Source organism: Macaca thibetana, chromosome 15 (assembly GCF_024542745.1).
Source record: "Macaca thibetana thibetana isolate TM-01 chromosome 15, ASM2454274v1, whole genome shotgun sequence".
Taxonomy (NCBI): Eukaryota; Metazoa; Chordata; class Mammalia; order Primates; family Cercopithecidae; genus Macaca; species Macaca thibetana.
This window is the reverse complement of record NC_065592.1, coordinates 24,978,501-25,003,349: the sequence shown is the minus strand read 5'-3', so window position 1 is coordinate 25,003,349 and position 24,849 is coordinate 24,978,501. Positions and strand designations below refer to the sequence as shown.

The 24,849-nt window shown below is 38.4% G+C and overlaps 1 long non-coding RNA gene and 1 pseudogene across 2 annotated transcripts in view; both read left to right on the top strand.

Moving 5' to 3' along the window:
* The first annotated feature begins 735 nt into the window (after nt 1–735).
* LOC126938012 (uncharacterized) overlaps nt 736–24,849 on the top strand; it is a 30,481-nt gene continuing 6,367 nt past the window's right edge. Inside the window, exons 1-2 of the long non-coding RNA XR_007719930.1 lie at nt 736–837; nt 24,564–24,648. This is a non-coding gene — a long non-coding RNA (uncharacterized LOC126938012). The remainder of the gene's footprint in view (nt 838–24,563; nt 24,649–24,849) is intronic.
* LOC126938011 (serine/threonine-protein kinase PRP4 homolog) lies at nt 19,286–22,338 on the top strand (annotated as a pseudogene). The gene has a single exon (XR_007719929.1). The product of XR_007719929.1 is annotated as a serine/threonine-protein kinase PRP4 homolog (transcript).

Below are 24,849 nucleotides of genomic sequence, written 5' to 3'. Positions count from 1 at the left end.
TTCTAGAATGACTGGAATACCCAGCAAACTGGGTAAGAATCATGTGTTCTGCTGTCACCAGACCTTGCCTGGGCCTGGCAAACTCTGCCTCTGGGGTTAGCAAAACTCCCTTTCTCTCCCCTCTTTCAAACAAGAGTGATTATCAGTTGTCAAAGTTGCTACTTCTGCAGAGAAGGAAAAGTGGTGCTGGACACTGTCCACAGATTGTTTCCCCCTCTGGGGCAAGAGGATTGGGAGAGGGATGTGCACATGCTTTTCTCAATGTGTGGTTTTCTGTTTGGGTTTGTGGTTTAAATCCCTAATTTTGGCAGCCACCTCTGCCACAGACCAGTGAATCCATGCAGGTGGGTTCATTCCATACTCTATGAAATACATTTTGATGTTAGAGGGGCAGGGATGTCTGATTTATTATTTCATCCTTGTCTCCAGGGAGGGGAAGCAAAGCTAGTAGTATTTTTTTTTTTTTAAGGGCAATCTCAGGCATTCTAGAATGCTTTACTGCAGCCACCCTCAGATTGCCTAATGGCAATATTTCCTGAAGTCTATATTTTGCCTGGGAGACAGACAGTAGAACTCTTTTGGCCGATGGAAGGGGTGCAGTTACTTCGATCTACATAAGGTTGATTTCCTGAGGCTAGCCGGAGTTATTCCCCATATTGTGATGGTAGTAGAGACCTCTTGAAAAGGCTGGATGCCTACAGAGGAAAGTCCCTTGGGAAACCTGATTGTTGAACGTATCTGACCATAAGCTTATTCAAATATGGTTTTTTTCAGTTATCTGAAGATTTGGGCTTTCCATGTCTGCCTTCTTTCTTCCTCTTGATGTTTCTAAGGGAGGTAGGTATTGATTGTACTTGAAAAGTATGCCCAGAAGATGGCGTTCATTCCAGTTGGATGGCGAGAGAATGACACGTTGGCACTAGAAAATGCCAGGCTGGAAATCTAGAAATGAAACAAAGGAAAGCACCCCGCAGAGCTGGTGAGGTGTGAGCATGGAGAGTCCCCACCTGGCAGGGAAGTGCTGCAGAGGCAGATGTGATCTGAGCTAACCTGGTTTTCCTCCTCAGTCTGCCTTCTCCCTTCCATTAGGGACATGGCTAGATCCTCCTTGATAAGAGCCCCTAAAAGAGGTCCTGTTTTAGTAATCTAGGCCAACTGGGCTGTTTCCTCAAGCTAGAACTACATGCAGAGAGTGGCAGTGCTTCTGTTCTACAGACTTCTTAACCGTTTTGTTGCTCTTGACTGCATCCACAACTTTGGAAATCCCTCTTCCCTTGGCTTCCACAAGCAGACCCCAACTCTTCTCCATCAGAGAAAGTTTTACTATTAATATTATATGATTCTACTGCCCAACAAAACTCAGTATATTTATTTATTTAATTGGCACATTGTAACTGAACACATTTATAGAAATGCCATTTGATGCTTTGACACATATCTATGTTGTATAATGATCCAATCAGAGTAGTTAGTGTATCCATCTCCTCATGCATTTATCATTTGTGGTGAAGACATTCAAAAGCTTTTCTTCTAGCTATTTCGTATTATACAATGTTTTACTGTTAACCATGGTCTCCCATAGCTGTGCAATAGAACATCAGAATTTTTTCCTTCTATCTAATTGTAATTTTGTACCCATTGACAAACTTCTCCCAATCCTTTCATTCTCCTTTTCATCCCCATTCTCTGGTAATCATTGTTCTACTGTTTGGTTCTATGATACCAATATATATATTTTTAGATTGCACGTATCAGTGCAATCACATGGCATTTATCTTTCTGTGTCTGGCTTATTTCACTTAACATGATATTCTCCAGGTTCATCCACATTGTTGCAAATGATAGCATTTCATTCTTTTTTTTTTTATGGCTGAAGAGTATTCCATTGTGTTTATACACTACATATTCTCTATGCATTCATTCACTGCTAGACACTTAGGTTGATTCCATATCTTAGGCTGCAGTAAATAGTGCTGCAGTACATAGTGCTGCAGTACACATGGAGTACAGATAACTCTTTGACATAATCATTTTATTTTTTGATATATACTCAGTAGTGGGATTGCTGGGTTGTATGGTAGTTCTATTTTTAATTTTTGAAGACTCTCCATACTGTTTTCCATAATGGCTGTGCTAGTTTACAATCCCACTAACAGTGTGTAACTGTTTCCTTTTCTTCACAAACTTCCTTGCCAACATTTGTTTTCTTGTTTTGTCTTCCTTCCTTCCTTCCTTCCTTCCTTCCTTCCTTCCTTCCTTCCTTCCTTCCTTCCTTCCTTCCTTCCTTCCTTCCTTCCTTCTTTCTTTCTTTCTTTCTTTCTTTCTTTCTTTCTTTCTTTCTTTCTTTCTTTCTTTCTTTCTTTCTTTCTTTCTTTCTTTTCTTTTCTTTTCTTTTCTTTTCTTTCTTTCTAAATAGTCATTGTAACTGTAGTGGAGTTGTATTTCATTGTGATTTTGATTTGCATTTCCCTGATGATTAATGATGTTGAGCATTTTTCAAAGACTTTTTGGCTTTTTGTATGTATTCTTTTGAGAAATATCTATTTGGGCCTTTTGCCTATTTTTTAATTGGGTTATTTTATTTTATTTATGCATTGCTGTTGAGTTATTTAAGTTCCTTATATATTCTAAATACTGACCCCTTGCCAGATGTATGTTTTGCACATATTTTCTCCTATTCTGTAGGTTGTCTCTTCACTCTGTTAACAGTTTCCTTTGCTGCAAAGAGGCCTTTTAGTTTAATGTAATTCCATTTGTCTATTTTGTTGTTGTTGTTACCTGTGCTTTTGAGGTCTTACATAAAAAAAATCCTTGCCCAATCCAGTGTCATAAAGTATTTCCCTTATGTTTTCCTTTAGTAGTTTGGTTTTAGGTTTTCCATTTAAGTTTTTAATCCATTTTGAGTTCATTTCTGTATACGCTGAGAGGTAAGGGTCTAGCCTCATCCTTCTGAATGTGAATACCCAATTTTTCCAGCACAATTTACTCATTATTTATTTATTTCTACTTTCAACTTTTATTTTAGATTCAGGGTGTACATGTGCAGGTTTGTTATAGGCATTTATTGTGTGGTGCTGAAGTTTGGAGTACAATCGAACCCATCACCCAAGTAGTAAGCATAGTACCCAATGGGTAGTTTTTCAGTTCTTGCTCCCCGCCAACTCACTCCCCAACTTGTAGTCCCCCGTGTCTATTGTTCACTTCCTTATGTTCGTGCCCAGAACCATTTATTGAAGAGATTATTTTTCCCCCAGTATGTGTCTTTGACATCTTGGACAAATCAGTTGGCTATGAGTGTGTGAATTTATTTCTGGGCTTTTAATTCTGTTTCATTGGTCTGTTTTTATGGTAGCATCATGCTGTTTTGGTTACTGTAGCTTTATGGTATATTTTGAAGTCGGGTCATGTGATGCCTCCTACTTTGTTGTTGTTCGGGATTGCTTTATCTATTTGGGGTCTTTTGTGGTTTCATATAAATTTTACATATGTTTTTTCTATTTCTGTGAAGAATGCCATTGGTATTTTGATAGGGATAGCATTAATTCTGCAGATCACTTTGGGTATTATGGCCATTTTAACAATATTAATTATTTCAATTCATAAACATAGGGTATGTTTCTATTTGTGTCCTCTTCAATTCTTTTCAAAGTTTCATAGTTGTCAGTGTAGAGATATTTCACCTTCTTAGTTTAGTTTATTCCTAGATATTTTATTTACGTTTTTTAAATTATTATACTATGGGACTGATTTGTTGATTTATTTTTCAGACATTTCACTATTAGCATATAGACATGCTATGGATTTTTATATGTTGATTTTGTATCCTGCAACTTTATCAAATTTTTAAGTTAGTTCTAACAGTTTTTTGGTGGAGTCTTTAGAGTTTTCTATTTATAAGATTATGTCCTCTGTAAACAAGGACAATATGACTTTCTCCTTTTCAATTTGGATGCCTTTATGTTCTTTCTCTTGTCTAATTTCTCTGGTTAAGACTTCTGATATAAGGTAGAATATAAGTGGTGAAGGTGAATATCCTTGTCTTGTTTCTGATCTTACAGAAAAAGCTTTTAGCTTTTCGTCATTCAGTATGATATTAGCTGTGGGCTTTTCAAATATGGGTTTATGATGTTGAGGTACATATGTTCTCTATCCAATTTGTGGAGAGTTTTTATCATGAAGGGATGTTGAATTTTGTCAAATGCTTTTTATGCATATATTAAAATGATCATATAATTTTAGTCTTTATTTCTGTTAATGTGGTATATCACATTTATTGTTTTGTGTATGCTAAACTATCTTTGTATCCCTGGGATGAATCCCACTTTGCATCCCTGGTATGATTTTTTAACACGTGGTTGGATTCAGTCTGTTAGTATCTTTTGGAGAATTTTGGTACCTATGTTCATCAGGAACATGGGCCTGTAGTTTCTTTTATTGGTATGTCCTTTTCTGGTTTGGGGATTAGAGTAACGCCACATTAATTAGATGAGTTTGAAAGAATTCCCCCCTCTTCGATTTTCTGGAATAGTTTGCTGAGAATTGGTGTCAATTCTTTATGTTTGGTAGAATTCAGCAGTGAAACCATCATGTTCTGAGCTTTACTTTTATGGAAGACTTTTAAATTACTGATTCAATTTTCTCCTTTGTTATCAATCTACCGAGATTTTCTATTTCTTCATAAGTTAATATGGGCCATGTGTGTACAGAAATGTATCCACTTCTTCTATGTTATTAAATTTATGGGCATATAGTTTTCGTAATAGTCTCTTAGGATTCTTCGTATTTCTGTGTTGTTATATCTTTTTCATCTGTGATTTTATTTATTTGAGTTGTCTTCTTTTTTCTTAGTCTATCTGAAGGTTTGTTTTGTTTATCTTTTCAAAAAAACAACTTTCATTTTATTGATCTTTTGGAGTTTTAAAAAAATCTCTATTTTGTTTACTTTTGCTCTGAGCTTTATTATTTCCTTCCTCCTGCCAAGTTGGGGTTTTGTTTGTTCTTATTCTTCTAGTTCCTTAAAGTGCAACAAAATAGCATAAACATAAACAAAAGAAATCAGTTTCTCACAGTTCTGTAGGCTGGTAAGTTTGAGATCAAGGTGCTAGCAAATTAGATGTTCCATAAGGGGTTACTCTCTGATTCATAGTTGGTGCCTTTGTACTGTGTTTTCACATGGAAAAAGAGAAGTGCTGAAGTCACCCTCTCAAGCCCTCTCAAGCCCTCTTGTAAGGCACTAATTCCATTAAGAAGGGTGGAGCCCTCAGGGCATAATCACCTCCTAAAGGCCTCACCTCTTAATACAGATACATTGGGGATTAAGTTTCAACATGAATTTTGGAGGAGACACAAACATTCAAACCACAGCATCAGCTGTTAGCTAAAAAATATTCAGTGACTCTCCATTATCTAAAAGGAAATACCTGGTCAAGTTCTCCTGTTGTACATTCTTCTCACCATTTTCTAGAATGAACTTGCTGCTTGGGCCAGGTCAGACTCTTGGAATCCCCTTCAATATTTGGTTCATTCAAGCCTTCATATTTTGGTCGTGGTGAGAGCTATTTGAAAAGTCAAGAGACAAATAAAGGAACTTAAATTAAATTCAGTAAAGACAGCAAAGAAACTACTCAACCCTTCTCAAATTGAAACAAAAAATGTAAATTTAAGGAAAACAACAAATATTTTGAAATGAATTTGTGTTCTATACCATTGACTTTTGACAACTTGAGATCATTCTGTGCCCTTTGATGTTCATGAACTAGTAGAACCTGATGATTGCAGTGGCTTACAAAGTGTTCCTTGAGTAAATAAATGGATTTCAGGATGGTGAATGAGAAAGCTTACAGACAAAACAAGATATATGGAGAGAGGAACTAATGTAAGCAGGCTTCATTTATATTTTGAGAGCCTTACAGTTTACGTAAAAATCAGCAAAATAAAATATAGCATTTATATATATTATTTTAAATGAAAAACACTTACAATTTAAAACTTTTAACACTAAAAGTACATTGCAGTATATTTGTGATATTCATAGGCTGAAACAGATAATAAAAAGTATTATTCTCCATGTCCAAATATAAGGCAAGTTCTTTACTCAATTCACTTTGTTATTACTTCAAAGAGAAGAGGGAGTTTCTTCATATTCAAATCCTTGTGGAGTGTCTGATTATGTGCTATCTTAACAATTTTTTTTCAATCATCAGTATAATGATGGAGGAAGACAACTAACCTGAAATGATCTCAAGCAACACTAGTTTTAGATGATTACAGAAATAACATGGTATAGTCAGAATGCAGCAAAGGTCTCTAACCCAGATTCAATCTTTTTCTTGGGGTAGGCACAGTTTCCCAAATATAAGTGGTAGGTAGGAGTGTAAATAAGTTTTTAACAGATGGCTTTATAAAATGATAAATTTAAGTGGTTACTCTTTGAAGATCACAAGTATGCACCAGAAGACAAATGAAAACAAAATCTTTGCATGTTATAAAAATGGGCACCTGTTGCTTGAGATTACATGTGCAGTATGAGTACAATTCATGGGTTAACTTACACAGAAGTATAGATGATACACTCTGGAAAACTGATTTAATGATTATAAAGATGTTGAAGATACACAATAAAGATTTTGAATAAACATTGTAATATACATGAGAATGGGAAAAAGCAGTATTTCTGCATAATATAGTTTTTTATTAGGTTATTTTAGATGTGTTTGTATAACTTAATGGCCATATTAAATACTATGAATAAAAATATGACTAGTTTATGTGTACTCCTAAAAGCTTTAATATTTGGCTTGGCCAAGAATTTTTCTTAAAATTGGTATTCTGATAGGAAAAATGGGACTTATTCCTACATATAGAGTTGGCTTACATTTGGGCATACATATCATTCATTGGACTTTCTAGGAGATGTTGTTTGGTTATGGACACAAGCTTAAAGGTGTATGATGAATGCTTCTTTCAGTCCTGACATCACAAGTCTGTGATGTATAACCATAATTAGAATTAAGGTAGAAACGTTTAAATGTTGAGTCTTCCATGGACATGAGGCCCCTTTGTTGGGACCTTGATGTGGTTTCCTGAGAAAAGAGAAACCATAGGAGAAGGCCACATAAGGAGATCAAAAGAGTCTTCTAATATTTAAAGTTCTGGGTCATTCTTTTCCTCCCAGGCCTGAAATAGCCAAGAAACCCTCCTTCTCATATCATATTTCTAGGAACCCCGACTCCATGTCCTTAGACCTGCCTCAATCTATTCCAGTCTTTCTCAGCTGGGAGCCTCATTTGAGCCACGGACACAGAAAATAATTTGAGTGATTATTTTGTCATTTCCCCCACGGGTGGTTCATAACTAGGACTATTGTGGATGCAGAGGAGAGAAGTTAATGAATAATGTTTAATGGATACCTTAGGGCTCCTCTAGTCTATCTCTTGGGTTTTCATTCTTGTAGGGTTTTTATAGTTTTGGGTTTTACATTTAAGTCTTTAAACCATCTTGTGTTAATTTTTGTATATGATGAAAGGAAGGGGTCCAGTTTCAATTTTCTGCATATGGCTAGCCATTTCTCTCAGCACTATTAATTAAATAGGGAATCCTTTTCCCATTGCTTATATTGTTAGGTTTGTCAAAGATCAGATGGTTGTAAGTGTGCAGCCTTAGTTCTGAGTTCTTTATTTTGTTCCATTTGTCTATGTGTCTGTTTGTGTACCGGTACCATGCTGTTTTGGTTACTGTAGCCTTGTAGTATAGTTCGAAGTCAGGTAGCGTGATGCCTCCAGTTGTGTTGATTTTGCTTGGGATTGTCTTGTAATTTGGGCTCTTTTTTGGTTCCATATGAATGTTAAAACACTCTCTTTTAATTCAGTGAAGAACATCAATGGTAGTTTAATGGGAATAGCATTGAATCTATAAATTACTTTGGGGAGTATGGCCATTGTCACAATACTGATTCTTCCTATCCATGAGCATGAATTTTTTTTCCTTTTGTTTGTGTCCTCTCTGATTTTTTGAATAGTGGTTTGTAGTTCTCCTTAAAGATGTCCTTTACTTCCCATGTTAGCTATATTCCTATGTATTTTGTTCTCTTTGTAGCAATTGTGAATGGGAGTTCATTCATTATTTGGCTCTCTGCTTGCCTGTTGCTTGGTGTATAGGAATGCTAGAAATTTTTGCACATTGACTTTGCTGAAGTTGCATATCAGCTTAAGAAGTTTTTGGGCTGGGATGATGGGTTTTTCTAGATATAAGATCATGTCATCTGCAAACAAAGATAATTTGACTTCCTTTCTTCCTATTTGAATATGCTTTATTTCTTTCTCTTGCCTGATTGCTCTGGCCAGAACTTTCAATACTATGTTGAAAAGGAGTGATGAGAGAGGGCATCCTTGTCTTGTGCTGGCTTTCAAGGGGAATGCTTCAAGCTTTTGCCCATTCAGTATGATATTGGCTGTGGGTTTGTCATATATGACCCTTATTATTTTGAGGTATGTTCCTTCAATACCTACTGGGAATTTTTAACAGGAAAGGATGTTGAATTTACTGAAGGCCTTTTCTGTATCTTTTGACATAATCATGTGGTTTTTGTCTTTAGTTCTGCTTATGTGATGAATCACATTTACTGATTTGCATATGTTGAACTAACCTTGCATCCTGGGGATGAAGCCAACTTGATTGTGGTGAATAAGCTTTTTGAGGTGCTGCTGGATTTGGTTTGCCAATATTTTACTGAGGATTTTTGCGTCAATGTTCATCAGGAATATTGGCCTGAAGTTTTCTTTTTTGTTGTATCTCTATCAGGATTGGGTATCAGGATGATATTGGTCTCATAGAATGACGGAGGAGTCCCTTCTCTTTAATGTTTTAGAATAGTTTCAGTAGAAATAGTACCAGTTCTTCTTTATGTCTGGTAGAATTCAGCTGTGAATCTATCTCATCCTGGACTTGTGTTTGTTTGTTTGTTTTTTGGTTGGTATGCTATTTATTACTGCCTCAATTTCAGAACTTGTTATTGGTCTATTCAAGGATTCACTTTTCTTCCTGGTTCAGTCTTGGGAGGGCAAAGGTGTCCAGGAATTTATTCAGTTCTTCTAGATTTTCTAGTTTATGTGCGTAGAGGTATTGATAGAATTCGCCAACAGTTGTTTGTATTTCTGGGGGGTCAATGGTAGTATCCCCGTTATCATTTTTTATTGTGTTTATTTGGTTCTCCTCTCTTTTCATCTTTATTAGTCTAGCTAGCAGTCCATCTATTTTGTTAATTACAAAAAATACCAGCTCCTGGGTTCATTAATTTTTTTAAGGATTTTTTGTATCTCTGTCTCCTTTAGTTCCCCTCTGACCTTGGTTATTTCTTGTCTTCTGCTAGCTTTGGGATTTATTTGCTCTTGGTTCTCTTGTTCTTTTAGTTGTGATGTTAGGTTGTTAACCTGAGATCCTTATAGCTTTTTGATGTGGGCATTTAGTGCTATAAATTTCCCTCTTAACACTGCTTTAACTGCACCCCAGAGATTCTGACACATTACCTTTTTGTTCTTATTAGTTTCAAAGAACTTCTTGATTCTGCCTTAATTTCACTATTTACCCAAGAGTCAGTCAAGAGCAGATTGTTCAATTTCCATGTAATTGTGTGGTTTTGAGTGAATTTCTTGAGATCTAATTTGATTGCACTGTGGTCTGAGAGACTGTTATGATTTCAGTTCTTTTGTATTTGCTAAGGAGTGTTTTACCTCCAATTATGTGATCAATTTTAGAGTCAGCGCCATGTGGCAATGAGAAGAATGTATATTCTGTTGTTTTGGGGTGGGGAGTTCTGTAGATATCTATCAGGCCTGCTTGATCCAGAGCTGAGTTCAGGTCCTGAATATCTTTGTTAATTTTCTGTCCTTGATGATCTGTCTAATAATGTCAGTGGGATGTTAAAGTCTCTCACTATTTTTCTGTGGAAATCTAAGTCTCTTTGTAGATCGATCTCTCAGAAGTTGCTTTATAAATCTGGGTGTTCCTGTATTCGGTGCATATATACTTAGGACATTTAGCTCTTCTTGTTGAATTGGACTATTTACCATTATGTAATGCCCTACTTTGTCTTTCTTTAATCTTTGTTGGTTTAAAGTCTGTTTTGTCAGAGACTAGGATTGCTACCCTTGATTTTTTCTGTCTTCCATTTCCTTGGTAAATTTTCCTCCTTCTCTTTATTTTGAGCCTACATGTGTCTTTGCATGTGAATTGGGTCTCTTGAAGATGACGTACTAATGGGTCTTGGTTCTCTATCCAGCTTGCCATTCTGTGTCTTTTAATTGGGACATTTAGCCCATTTACATTTAGGGTTAGTATTGTTATGTGTGAATTTGATCCTGTCATCATGATACCGGCTGGCTATTTTGCAGATATGTTTATGTGATTGCTTTATAGTGTCACTTGCCTGTGTACTTCAGTGTGTTTTTGTCATGGTTGGTAATAGTTTTTCTTTTCCATATTTAGTGTTTCCTTCAAAAGCTCTTGCAAAACAGGCTGAGTGGTTACAAATTCTTTCAGCATTTGCTTGTCTGAAAGGGATCTTATTTCTCCTTCATTTATGAAGCTTAGTTTGGCCAGATAAAAAATTCTGGGTTGAAAATTCCTTTCTTCAATAATGTTGAATATTTGCCCCCAATCTCTTCTGGATTAAATGCTTTCTGCTGAGAGGTCTGCTGTTAATCTGATGGGCTTCCCTTTGTAGATGACCTGGCCTTTCTCTCTGGCTGCCCTTAACATTTTTTCTTTCATTTTAGTCTTGGAGAATCTGAAGATTACATGTCTTGAGGTTGAGCTTCTTGTGCAGTATTTTACTGGGATTCTTTGCATTTCCTGAATTTGAATGTTGGCCTGTCTTGCTAGGTTGGGGAAGTTCTCCAGGATGATATTCTGAAGTATGTTTTCCAATTTGATTCCATTCTCCCCATCTCTTTCAGGTATGCCAATTGGTTGTAGGTTGTGAAATTCTCTTTTTGTGTTTTTCAGCTCCATCAGGTCAGTTATGTTCCTCTCTAAACTGGCTATTCCAGCTATCAGCTCCTGTATTATTTTATCATGATTCCTAGCTTCTTTGCACAGGGTTACAACATGTTTCTTTAGCTAATTGAAGTTCATTATTACCCACCTTCTGAAGCCTACTTCTCTCAATTCAGCCATCTCAGCCTCTATCTAGTTCTGTGCTCTTGCTGGAGAGGTGTTGTGGTCATGTGGCAGAGAAGAGGTACTCTGGCTTTTTGAGTTTTCAGCATTTTTGTGTTGAATCTTCCACATGTTTGTGGGCTTATCTACCTTAGGTTTTTGAGGTTGCTGACCTTTGAATGGGGTTTTTGTGGGGTCATTTTTGTTGATGTTGTTGTTTTCGTTTTTTTTTTTTTTTTTCAGTCAGGCCACTCTTCTATAGGGTGGCTGTGGTTTGCTGGGGATCCGCTCCAGACCCTAGTTGCCTCAGTGTTTTTTGTACCTGGAGGTATCATCAGTGAAGGCTGTGAAACAGCAATGATGGCAACCTGCTCCTTCCTCTGAAAGCTCTGTCCCAGGGTGGAATTGACCTGTTGCCAGCCTGAATGTACCTGTAGGAGGTGGCTGGAGAATCCTGTTGGGAGGTCTCATCCAGTCAGGAGGAACAGGATCAGTGATCCATTTAAAGAAGCAGTCTGGCTGCTTTTTGGTAGAGCAGATGTGCTGCACTGAGGCGGACCTTTCCTTGTCTGGACGATTTGGACTCTCAAAAGCTGGCAGACTGAAATGGCTGAGTTGCCTGAACGACAGAGACGGTGGCTGCCCCTCCCCTGGGAGCTCCATCCCAGGGAGAGATCAGAGCTGTGTCTGCATAACCCTGGTTGGAGTGGCTGAAACCCCCACAAGGAGGTCCCACCCAGTGAGGAGGAATGGATTGGGGCCCTGTTTAAAGAAGTAGTCTAGCCACGATCTGGCAAAACAGTTGTGCTGTGTCATAGGGGGACCCTTCCTTGTCTAGACCGTTTGGATTCTCCACAGCCAGGAGGCGGGAATGGCTGAGGTGACTGAACCACAGAGATGGGCTGCCCCTCCCCTCAGGAACTTGGTCCTGTCTCAGGCAGACTCCAACCTGTTGCTGTTGGCTGGCTGGAATTCCAAGCCAGTATGAGGTGCCATGGAAGAGGGACCTGCAGAATGATGCTGCTTGGCTCCCTGGATTCAGCCCCCTTCCTAGGGGTATGAACAGGTATCCTGCCTTGCTCAGGATCCTAGGGCTGGAGTATGTAACACTCCTAGGTCTCTGTGCATGCCTGAGCAGCTGCTTTGCTAAGACTCCACACAGCGTTGTGTGTCAGACCTAAGGCCCTGGTGGCATGGGCTCACGAGGGGATCTGCTGATTCACAAGTTGCAAAGTTCTGTGTGAGAATTGTGGTTTCTCAGGCAGGGTCACACAATTACTCACTGCTTCTCTTGGTTGGGGGTGGGGGTTCCTTTCGCTCCATGCAGCTTCTGGCTGGGCCATTGCCCCACCCTGGTTTTCTTCATTATCTGTGGGTTGAGTTGTTTGCTTAGTCAGTCCCAGTACAAGAAACTGGATATCTCAGTTGGTGGTGCTGAATTCACTTGCTACTTTTATTCCTCTTCGTTAGTGCCATGTACTGCAGCTGCTTCTAATTGGCCATCTTGGTCCGTTGATCACATTTTATTTAGCTGTTCATTTTTTATCTTGTCTAGATCTTAAGGGGCATATGCTTGTGGCATGAAGCTCACATTTGGGTTACAAAGATAACAACAAGGTATAGAATGTATCCTCAAGAAACTTAAAGTCTAGAGGAAAAGGCAAATACATAGAAAGAAAATTTCAAAATTATGTCCCAAGCTACAGGGAAAGGGAAAAGTACTGGGTTCTATGCAAATCCAAAGGAAAGATATAAAGGAAAGTCTCCTTGGGGGAGATAACAAGAGTTTTAATGAGGATTAGAAATTATTCAGGTAAAGAAGTGTGGAAAGGACATTCTGGGTAGACAGATTCACTTGAGGATACCACTACTACTTTATTACTACTGCTAGTATCACTACTGCTAGATAACATTAATGAGTATGTACTATATGTACCAGACACTGTTGTAATAAATTTATACTTACAACTCTTTTGAACTTTACAGTTCTGTACACAGGAGATATGTACTATTGTTATCACCATTTTACATATAAAGGAGTTATTCAGGTCACTTGCTCAAGGTCACAGAACCAAGTAGTTGATGGTGAGTTGAACCCAAGTAGTCTTACGCAAGAGCTCAACATGCTTAATCACTATACTAGAGTTTAGTGAGTATACTAGATTTTTGGAGTACATAAACCTCCATATCTCCTGGAATTTTCCCCCTCTTTCTTCTTCACCAAAATATCTTTTTCCTGTTAGGATGTACCAATAATCGTGTTCCAGTTGGGCAATCCACTGTAGATTGCCACAAAAATACTGTGTAAGAAACAACCACAAAATATTTATTTAACTTAGGATTCAGTGGGATTCAGATGATCTGGACTAGACTTGGTCTTGGCTGGGCTCGCTGATGTGTTTGTGGACAGCTATGAGTCAGTTATGTAGCTATGTTTATCTTGGATGAACTTTATCACATGTCTAGGAGTAGGCTGACTATTGGTTGAACTAAGCTGGTTCAACTAGGATTGTGGGGAAGATCTAAATTACATTCAGATTTCCATAGTTTTAACCTAATATCCTTTTTCTGTTCCAAGATCCCATCCAGGATATCATATTACATTTAGTTGTCATGTCCCATAGGCTCCTCTTGGTTGTGACTGTTTCTCAGACGTTTTTTTTTCCCCCCCAATGACTTTGGCAATTTTGAGGCATACTGTTCAGGTAATTTGTAAAATTCCCTAAATTGGAGTTTGATGTTTTTCTCATTATTAGACTGGAGTTATGCGTTTGGGGGGCGAAGACCACAGAGGTTCGTTTTTAGTATATTATATCAAGGGTACATGCTATTAACATGACTTATCATTGTTGATTTTCACTTGCATTGGATTTTAAAATGAATCTTATATAAAACTCTATTTTTAATTGTATAAACTATATAATGGGGGATAAACTTACAAATATATTCTCCTAATCCCAAGGGACCTTGTACCATTTCAGTTGTTACTTGGATTAAATGCATGAAGATGTATGAGATTTTAAGTCAATGGGTTAACTATTATAAGCATGATAAATAAGTTTAATTTCTCATAACAAATATAAGGCGAGTTCTTAGTCTGTTTTGTGCTGCTATTCTGTGTCAAATACTCAAAACTGAGTAATTTTTCAGGGAAAGAAATTTATTTCCTCACATTTCTTGAGGGTGGAAAGTCTAAGATCAAGGTGCTGGCATCTGGTAAGGGCCTTCTTGTAGCATCATGTGATGGACGATAAGAGAGAGAGGGAAGGGGGCTGAAAACATCTTTTTATAAGAAATCACTCCCATGATAACAGCCCTAATCCATTAATGAGGCAGAGCCCTCATGACCTACTCACCTCTTAAAGGTCCTGCCTCTTAACACGGTTGGTTTAGGAATAAAGTTTCCCACACATGAACTTTGGAGAGCTCATTGAAACCACAACAGGCAGTAAATACAATTTCCCAATGCAAACAAAAAAGGAAACATCTTCGTTTCAAGGTAAAGATTATATCAAATATGAACCATTAGCGTTGAAAGAGTATTTCAGGGAGAAGAGCCAAGATGGCCAACTAGACACAGCCAGGAAGAGCTTCTCCCACCAAGAGCAACCAGAACATCAAGCAGACTGGCATACTCCAAACAGATCTTTGAAAAGAAGGAATTGAGAGTGGATACAGGGAAGATGCAAGCCCTGGGGCTGAAAGGGGAGGAAGGTGGGAAACCTGCACAGGGTTGCTGACCACTGGAACTGTTCTTGGCCCTGAGGGGCTCCTAGGGGAAGGGTGAATGAAATAGGCATGAAGAGGCCCACTCTTGCCACAGACCTTGGGATCTTAGCTACAAGACACCCACAACCCTTACAGACATTTGAGTTGGCAGGGAGAACTGTCCAGAGAATTAGCAGAGACAGAACTCCTGTCTGTGTGGAGCCCAGAGGGTTGGCATGGGAAAGGCTGCAGTGGAGCACACAGCCATGAGCACCCATCCCAAGCCATGGTCACCCATCCCATGAGCACCCATATTCCTCTAGGTGACTTTAGCCTTTGTTAGTTGCTGGATCTGGAGACAGCAGGGCTATCTTTCCTGTGGGATGGGGCCAGTCTCAAATGAACGTCCCATCTGCCAGCCTCTCCTAGGGTCCCTGCCTGGCTACACCCACTTGCAGCACAACCTTAGCTGCTCCACTGAAATGCTTGCCAGCAGCCACCATCAAATCTCTTTCACTGGCAGCCCCCTCCTTCCCAATGGAATACTTTTGCAGAGATTCCCACTAGTACATACCAACCTGTAGACTCTTCCCAGCCATGTTGCCACAGCCCCACTGCTGCCCAGCCAGCATGCACACATATGTAGTCCCCCTGCTCACCCATGGCCTCCTGCTGCCCTGTTGGTGTGCACTTGCTGGCAGCTCCCTGCTGCCCTGCTGCCCATGGCTCCCCTGTCATCCATGGCTCCCCTGTCACAGTGTACTCTCTTGTGTACCCACCACCATCCTGTCACAGCACTTTTGTTGGCAGCCCCCATCTGAATGTTGTTGCTAGCACACTGGGAACACCTCAGCTTCTCCAATGCAACAGGTGCTTGACCTAGAGGGGCCAGAGAGCAAAGCTGTAGGCTTGTTGCCAGCTCCTCAGGATGAGAGCATGAAGCTCAGGAGTGTTGAGCAGAGCCTTGGCCTCCTGAAAGCATCCAGAAATGAAGCCAATTGATTAGACCCAACTTATGCCACAATAAAACCCTTAAGGACATCAAAGAATATACAAGCAAAAAGACCCATTCAAAGGACAACAACTTCAAAGATTAAAGGAACATCAGCCCATACAGATGAGAAAGAACTAGTGCAAGAATTATGGCAATTCTAAAAGCCAGTGTCTTCTTACCTCCAGATGACTGCACTGGCTCCCCAGCAATGGTTCTTAACCAGAGTGGAATGGCTAAATGACAGACATATAATTCAGAATCCGGATAACAAGGAAGCTCAATGAGATAGAAGAGAAAGTTGAAACTGAATCCAAGTAAAACAGTCCAACAGTTGAAACGTGACGTAGCCACTTGAAGAAAGAACCAAACTGAATTTCAGAAAATTAAAAATTCATTACAGTAATTTCATAATGCAATTGGAAGCATTAATGACAGAGCAAGCTGAGGGAATAATCTCAGAGCTCAAAGACTGTTCCTTTGAATCAATGCAGGCAGACAAAAATAAAGAAAAATGAATGGGTAAATTCCTGAAAACATGCAACCTCCCGAGATAGAACCAGGAGGAAATTGAAATCCTGAACAGACCAATAATAAGTTCTGAAATGGAATAAGTAATTAAAAAAAAATCCTACCAGCCAGAAAAAGCCTTGGACTAGATGGATTCACAGCCAAATACTACTAGATGTACAAAGAAGAACTGGTATGAACCCTACTGAAATTATTCCAAAAAAGTTGAAGTAAAGGGACTCCTCCATAACTCATTCTCTGAGACCAGCATCATTCTGATACCAAAACCTGGCAGAGACAAGATAAAAAAAGAAAACTTAAGGCCAGTATTCCTGATGATCATAGATGCAGCAATCCTCAACAAAATACTAGCAAACCAAATCTAGAAGCACATCAAACAGCTAATTGGCCACAAACAAGTAGGCTTTATTCCTGGGATGCAAGTTGGGTTTAACATATGCAAATCACTAAATGTGATTCATTATATAAACAAGGCTAAAAACAACAAGGCTTTTGATAAAATTCAACATCTCTTCATACTAAAATTCCTCGACAAACTAAAAATGGAAGAAACATATCTCAAAAGAAAAAAAGCCATCTATGACAAACCCACAGCCAACATCCTACTGAATGGGCAATAACTGGAAGCATTCTCCTTGAGAACTAGAACAAGACAAGGATGCCCACTTTCACCATTCCTATTTACATAGTACTAGAAGTCCCAGCCAGAGAAATCAGGCAAGAGAACGAAATAAAAGTCATCCAAATAGGAAGAGAGGAAGTCAAACTATTTCTCTTCACAGATGCTATTATACCTATAAAACCCTATAGCCTCTGCCCAAAGGCTCCTGGAATGGATAAACAACTTCACTGAAGTTTCAGGATACAAAATCAATGCACAAAAATCAGTAGCATTTCTATACACAAATAATGTCCAACCTGAGAGTCAAATAAAAAATGCAATCCCATTCACAATAGCCACAAAAGAATAATACCTGGGAATACAGCTAAAAGAAGGAGGTGAAATATCCTACAAGAATTACATAACACCACTGAAAGAAATCAGAGATGACACAAACAAATGAAGAAATGGTTCGTGCTCATAGATAGGAAGAATCAATGTTAAAATGGCCGGCTGGGCAGGGTGGCACATGCCTGTAATCCCAGCACTTTGGGAGGCCGAGGCGGGTGGATCACGAGATCAGGAAATTGAAACCATCCTGGCTAACATGGTGAAACCCCCTCTCTACTAAAAATACAAAAAATTAGCTGGGGGTGGTGGCACACACCTGTAATCCCAACTCCTTGAGAGGCTGAGACAGGAGAACCTCTTGAACTCAGGAGGTGGAGGTTGCAGTGAGCCGAGGTTGTGTCTCTGCACTCCAGCCTGGTGATAGAGCAAGACTATGTCTCAAAAAACAAAAAACAAAAACCAAAAAACCATAGCCATACATCCTAAAGCAATATACAGATTCAATGCTATTTGTATCAAACTACCAAATCATTTTTCACAGAATTAGAAAAAACAATTCTAAGATTTATATGGAATAATAAAAGCCTGAATAGTCAAAGCAATCGTAAGTAAAAAAACAAAGCTGGAGGCATCACACTACCCGACTTTATACTACAAGGTTACAGTAAGCAAAACAGCATAGAACTGTTATAAAAACAGACACATAGACGAATAAAACAGGTTAGAGAACCCAGAAATAAAGCTACACATCTACAACCATCTGATCTTTGGGAAAGCCGACAACAACAAGCAATGGGAAAGGACTCTCTATTGATTAAATGGTGCTGTGATAACTGGCTAGCCATATGCAGAAGATTGAAACCAAGCTCCTTCCTTTTACCACATACATAAATATCAACTTGAAATAGATTAGAGACTTAAATATAAGACCTAAAATTATAAAGACCGTAAAAGAAAACCTAAAAATTACTATTCTGGACATAGGCCTTGACAAAGATTTCATGATGAAGTCTCCAAAGGCAGCTCCAACAAAAGCAAATACAGACAAGTGAGGTCAAATTAAACTAAAGAGCTTCTGCACAGCAAAATAAACTATCAACAGAATAAACAGTCAACCTACAAAATGGGAGAAAACATTCGCAAAGTATGCATCTGACAAAGTCTAATATTCAGAGTCTATAAGGAACTTAAATCAACAAGTGAAGAACAAGCAACCTCTTTAAAAAATGGGCAAAGGACATGAACAGACACTTCTCAAAAGAAGACATACATGTGGCAACAAGTATATGAACAAATGCTCAACAACATTGATCATTAGAGAAATGCAAATCAAAACCACAATGAGATACCATCTCACACCAGTCAGAATGACGAGTATTAAAAAGTCAAGAAACAACAATGTTAGCAAGGTTGAGGAGAAAAGGGAACAATTATACCCTGCTGGTGGGAATGCAAATTAATTCAGTCACTGTGGAAAGCAGTTTCGAGATTTCTCAAAGAACTAAGAACTACCATTTGACCCAACAATCCTATTACTGGGTATATACCCAAAGGAAAATAAATCATTCTACCAAAAAGACACATGCACCCGTATATTTATTGCAATACTATTCACAATAGCAAAGACATGGACTCAACCTAGATTGGATAAAGAAAATGTAGTGCATATACACCATGGAATACTATGAAGCCATAAAAAACAAAATCATGGTCTTTGCAGCAACATGGATGCAGCTGGAAGCTATGATCCTAAGTGAATTAATGCAGAACAGAAAACCAAATACTGCCTGTTCTCATTCAAAAGTGGGAGCTAAACATTGAGTACACATGAACACTAAAAAGGGAACAAGAGGCACATGTGCAGCAGCTCTTTTCCTTCTTCCATTTCCACTGCCTTTCACGGTCCAGGAAGCCACCATCACAGTGGCGGCAGAGTCAGGAAGTTCAAGATGGCCCCGGCGGAGACCCAGACGCTGCGGGAACAGCCGGAGATGGAAGATGCTGATAATTCTGAAAAGAGTATACATGAAGAAAATGGAGAAGTATCAGAAGACCAATCTCAAAATAAGAACAAAATAAGTAAAAAAAGTATAAACACAGAAGTAAACATAAGAAACATAAACATTCCTCAGAAGACAAGGATAAAAAACATAAGCATAAGCATAAATGCAAGAAACACAAAAGAAAAGAGGTTACGGATGCTTCTGATAAAGAGGGTATGTCTCCAGCAAAAAGAACTAAACTTGATGATTTAGCTTTGCTAGAAGACTTGGAAAAACAGAGAGCCTTGATTAAGGCTGAACTTGATAGTGAGTTAATGGAAGGAAAGGTCCAATCTGGTATGGGGTTCATTTTACAAGATTGTGAGTCTGGCTCTGAAGAAGAGGGGGAGATTCATGAAAGGCAAGAAATGGAAATAGATCTAGTACTAGATCTTCAAGTACAAAGGGGAAACTTGAACTGTGGACAATAAAAGTACTACAAAAAACGAAGTAAAAGCAGATCCAAAGAACGGAGTAGATGTAGGTCTGATAAGAAGAAAAGTAAGGGGGGTATTGAAATAGTTAAACAGAAAACAACTAGGAGCAAGTCAAAGGAGAGGAAAAAGTCTAAAAGCCAATCAAAAGAAGTAAGTCTCAAAATCAAGCAAGAGAATTAAAATCCCCTACCCTTAGAAGGTGATCTTAAGAGAAAATTGGTAAGGCCAGATCTCCTGCTGATGATAAGGTTAAAACTGAAGATAAGAGTAAATAAAAAAACAAGACAAATCCCCAATTGTAAATGAAAGTAGAAGTCACGATCAAGGTAAAAAATCGAGATCCCCAGTTGATTTAAGAGGTAAATCCAAAGACAGAAGGTCACAGTCCAGAAAGAGAAAATGGAAACAGTCTGAAGCTGGTAAAGAAAAGAACCCAATTAAAAAAAGATACTTCATCTGAGAAAGAAAATAGGTCACCCAGTAGAAGACCTAGTTGTAGTCCTAAAAGAAGTTTGTCTCCAAAACCACGTGATAAATCAAGAAGAAGTAGGTCTCCACTTTTAAATGATAGAAGATCTAAGCAGAGCAAATCTCCCTCTTGAACACTGTCTCCTGGTGGAACAGCTGAGCCGATCCTTAGAAGGAAAATGAAGAGAACCAGAGAGAGGACAACTTTCTTCTTCAAGAACATGACCTTGAGATGATATCCTCAATAGATATGAAAGATCAAAAGATGCCAGCCCCATTAATAGGTGGTCTCCAATTCGAAGAAGAAGTAGATCTCCCATTAAAAGGAAGTCTCATTCCCCACTCAGACGTAGCACAAAAAGTTGGGTCTCCAAGAAGAAGATGCAGGTCTCCTTGGGAAAGGGACAGAGGTTGGAGGAGCAGATCATGCTTGAAAAGGTGGTCTCAGTCATGGGGTGGTCATAGATGAAGGAGCAGAAGCAAAGTAAAGGAAGATAAATTTAAAGGAAGTGTTTCTGAAGAAATGAAAGTTGAACAGAAATATTTGTCTGATGATAACCTTGAAGATTTTGATGTGGAGGAAGAAGATGAAGAAGCCCTAATAGAACAGAGAAGAATCCAAAGGCAGGCAATTGTTCAGAAATATAAATATCTTGCTGAAGATAGCAATATGTCCGTGTCATCTGAACCAAGCATCCCCCAGAGCAGTACGAAAACATGATCACCTATCCTTCTGGAGCGAGTAGCTGCTGTTGTTAAAGAGTATGAATGGGAAAATGTTGATACATTTGAGGCCTCAGTGAAAGCCAAGCATAATCTAATGACAGTTGAACAGAATAATGGTTCATCTCAGAAGAAGTTGTTAGTACTTGATATGTTTTACAGAATCTGATGATATGTTTGCTGATGATTTTGATAGTGCTTGTCTCTGGGCTGCTGGCAATGGATAAGATTCAAAAAGAATCCCAACCTCAGAGATAACTGGACTGATTCAGAAGGCTATTATCATGTGAACATAGGTGAAGTCCTAGATAAATGTTACAATGTGTATGGCTACACTGGGCAAGGTATATACAGTAATGTTTTATGAGCCAGAGATAATGCAAGAGCCAGCCAAGAAGTGGCTGTCAAGGTCATCAGAAACAATGAGCTCATGCAAAAGACTGGTTTAAAAGAACTAGAGTTCTTGAAAGAATTTGATGCCGATCCTGATGACAAACTTCATTGTCTGCGACTCTTCAGGTGCTTCTATCACAAATATCTCTGTCTCATATTCGAGCCTCTCAGTATAAACTTACAAGAGGTGTTAAAAAATATGATAAAGATACTGGTTTTCATATTAAAGCTGTAAGATCCCATAGTCAGCAGTTTTTCCTGGCATTGAAATTCCTCAAAATATGCGATATCCTACATGTAGACAACAAGCCAGACAATATCCTGGTTAATCATCAGAAACTATTTTAAAGTTTGTGCTCTGGGGTTGGCTTCACATGTTGCGGATAATGACGTTATACCTTATCTTGTCAGTAGATTTTATCGTGCTGTTGAAATCATTATAGGTAAAAGCTGTGACTATGGTATACATATGTGGTCAGTAGGTTGCACCTTAAATGGACTCTATACTGGAAAAATTTTATTTCCTGGCAAAACTAATAACTGTATATTGAAGCTTGTGATGAATCTCAAAGGAAAGATGCCAAATACGATGATTCAAAAGGTGCATTCAAAGATCAGCATTTTGATCAAAATCTCAACTTCATGTACATAGAAGTTGATAAAGTAACAGACAGGGAGAAAGTTATTGTTATGAGCACCATTAATCCAACTAAGGACCTATTGGCTGACTTGATTGGGTGCCAGACACTTCCTGAAGACTGATGTAAAAAAGTATACCAGCTAAAGGACTTGTTGGACCAGATTCTAATGTTGGGCCTAGCTAAATGAATTAGCATCAACCAGGCCCTACAGCATGCCTTCATCCAGGACAAAATTTAAGCAAGATGAAGAAACTCCAAGGGTTTGAGTAAATACAGGGACTGAAGAAATTTCACAGCACTTTATTAATGAATACAAACTTATAAATATTTCTCCAGCAGATTTGAGGAAGCATGATATATTTGAATTTCTTTTAGAAATGTTAGTTAATCTGTTTTGTGTCTTATGTGAAATTTCACCACAGAACTGTTTTAAATTGCCAAGACTGAAGAAAATTACAGTGCTAATGATTATGGTTGCAGTTCACATGAAAGACAAAAGCATCTGTTATAAAACGAGTAGTAATATTGGGTGGTTGATTTGTTTTTAGCAGACTTGGCTTCATTTTGGTCTTCAGATAAAATGGCCAGCATAAATGCTGTTTATATTCATGTTTTCCTAGGTGCAGCATGCCGTTGATGTATTCAGTGCCGAAAGGGGTCTGTTCCTTCTTGAGCCTGCCTGCAGGGATGGTCTCCTTAAAGAAAATGTGGCACATATATACCACAGAATACTATGCAGCCATAAAAAAGAATGAGTTCTTGTCCTTTGCAGGGACATGGATGAAGCTGGAAGCCATCATTCTCAGCAAAATAACACAGGAACAGAAAACCAAACACCGCATGTTCTCACTCATAAGTGGGAGTTAAACAATGAGAACACATGGACACAGGGAGGGGAACATCACACACCGGGGCTGTTGGGGTAGGGGACAAAGGGAGGGAGAGCATTAGGACAAACACCTAATGCATGCAGGGCTTAAAACCTAGATGATAGGTTGATAGGTGCAGCAAACTACCATGGCACATGTATACCTATGTAACAAACCTGCACGTTCTGCACATATATCCCAGACTTCAAGTAAAGTAAAACTAAGAAAAAAAAAAAAAAGAAAAAGCAGGTTGTGTACCGCATTCAGTACACTGAAGGTAAGCTACACCATTGACAGCTCTGGTGTTTTAAGATGTCATTTTATTGGAACAACTGACAAATGGGGAATGTTAGCTTTGTGGCAGAATTACTTGCGTGTGTGATAATTGATCTTTTTTTTTTTTTGGCATTGCAACTGTGGCATAGTTACAATTTTTGTTCTGTTCATCACATTTAAAATTGGAAGAGAACGCGCTTAATGGATAGAGCGCCTTCAGTGTACTGTTTCTTATTAACTTTGCTTTTTAAAAATCAACTTGCTATAGACTTTATATACATTTTGTAAAATACAGTTCCTAGTGACATAGAAACGCTGCATAGTTTTCATTTACTAATTACAAATGTTGAGGCCTAATTCTGAAAGTCCTCATATTTAAAGGTTAGATAGACAGCGTAATGAAATTTTTAACTATGTGTATCTCATTTTGAAAGTGTACTGCTTTATGGTAAAAGCGTTTTCATGTGTTCATTGTTTTCATTATCTGTGATCATGTTGTCTTTCAATACAAGCATAAACCTTCCACTCTTGAACAAAGCAGCTACTTTTTAAAAGCAGTAATTGCTGCTTTACTTTTTATTTCTTTTGTAAATGAAGCTTTTCTTTAAGAATGTGACTTTAAAGTGTTGTCTATTGCATAAAACAGTTGACACTCACTTCTTGTAAAGTGAAGATTGTTCTACTGCATGTGAAGTGGGCCATGCAGATTTCTGTATGTTCTCAGTATGCACCACTAGATAATAAAGTATTTTGTGAACAAGGAAAAAAAGAAGGGAACAATAGACACAGGGACCTACTTGATGAGGGATACCACCTATTGGATACCATGCGCACTACGTGGGTGATGAAATCATTTGTATATCAAACCCCGGCGACACACAGTTTACCCACAGCACATCTGGACATGTACCCCCTGAACCTAAAATAAAAGTTGAGAAAAGAAAAAAAAAAAAGAGTTTGGGTGGGAACCAACAAATAAATTTATGCTTATATTTACATTAAAGAAACACTGGACAGATACTAAAGGAAGTTATGTAAGTTTTTACCAAAATGAGGCTTCGGGAATGGAATGGAGTAGATAAGAATAGAGGTAGGAATGACCTATCTGAATATAGACCTCTTAAATTAAATAAATGTCACTTTAAACAAAAGAAAGTATATCTTGTGAGAGTTCCTTACAAATAATTGACTCATTTTCATAATGTTTGGATGTAGGATGAGAGCCTTGATTTTCAGTAAAGTCTTTCCTCCTCTTAACTAATGGCTTCCCCTCCCCAACTCCAAGTTACTTCTTACCTTTGGAAAAATGATATTACATACCCCAATGTGGTTTGTTCTCAAAAACACGTATAGCAAGGATTTGTTTTTATTCTTCCAGGATTCTTCATTTCTTGTCATAGAAGCATGGGATCTCTGGTTACAATGAAAATATCAACCAAAGCCAAGTCAAGACATTGGGGCACGTAATTATTTCCACATTTGAGTGGCACAGACAAGAAGGAAGTAGGCAGGGTAAGCATTCATTTATTAAAAAAATAGTTATTGAGTACTTATTATGTGCTTGGCTCTGAGGCAAGAGGCATTTGCTCCCCTAAAGTTTAATTGTGCCATGGAAACAATGACAAAACGGTGTGAAGAGTATGATTCACAGCAAGCATTGTGTC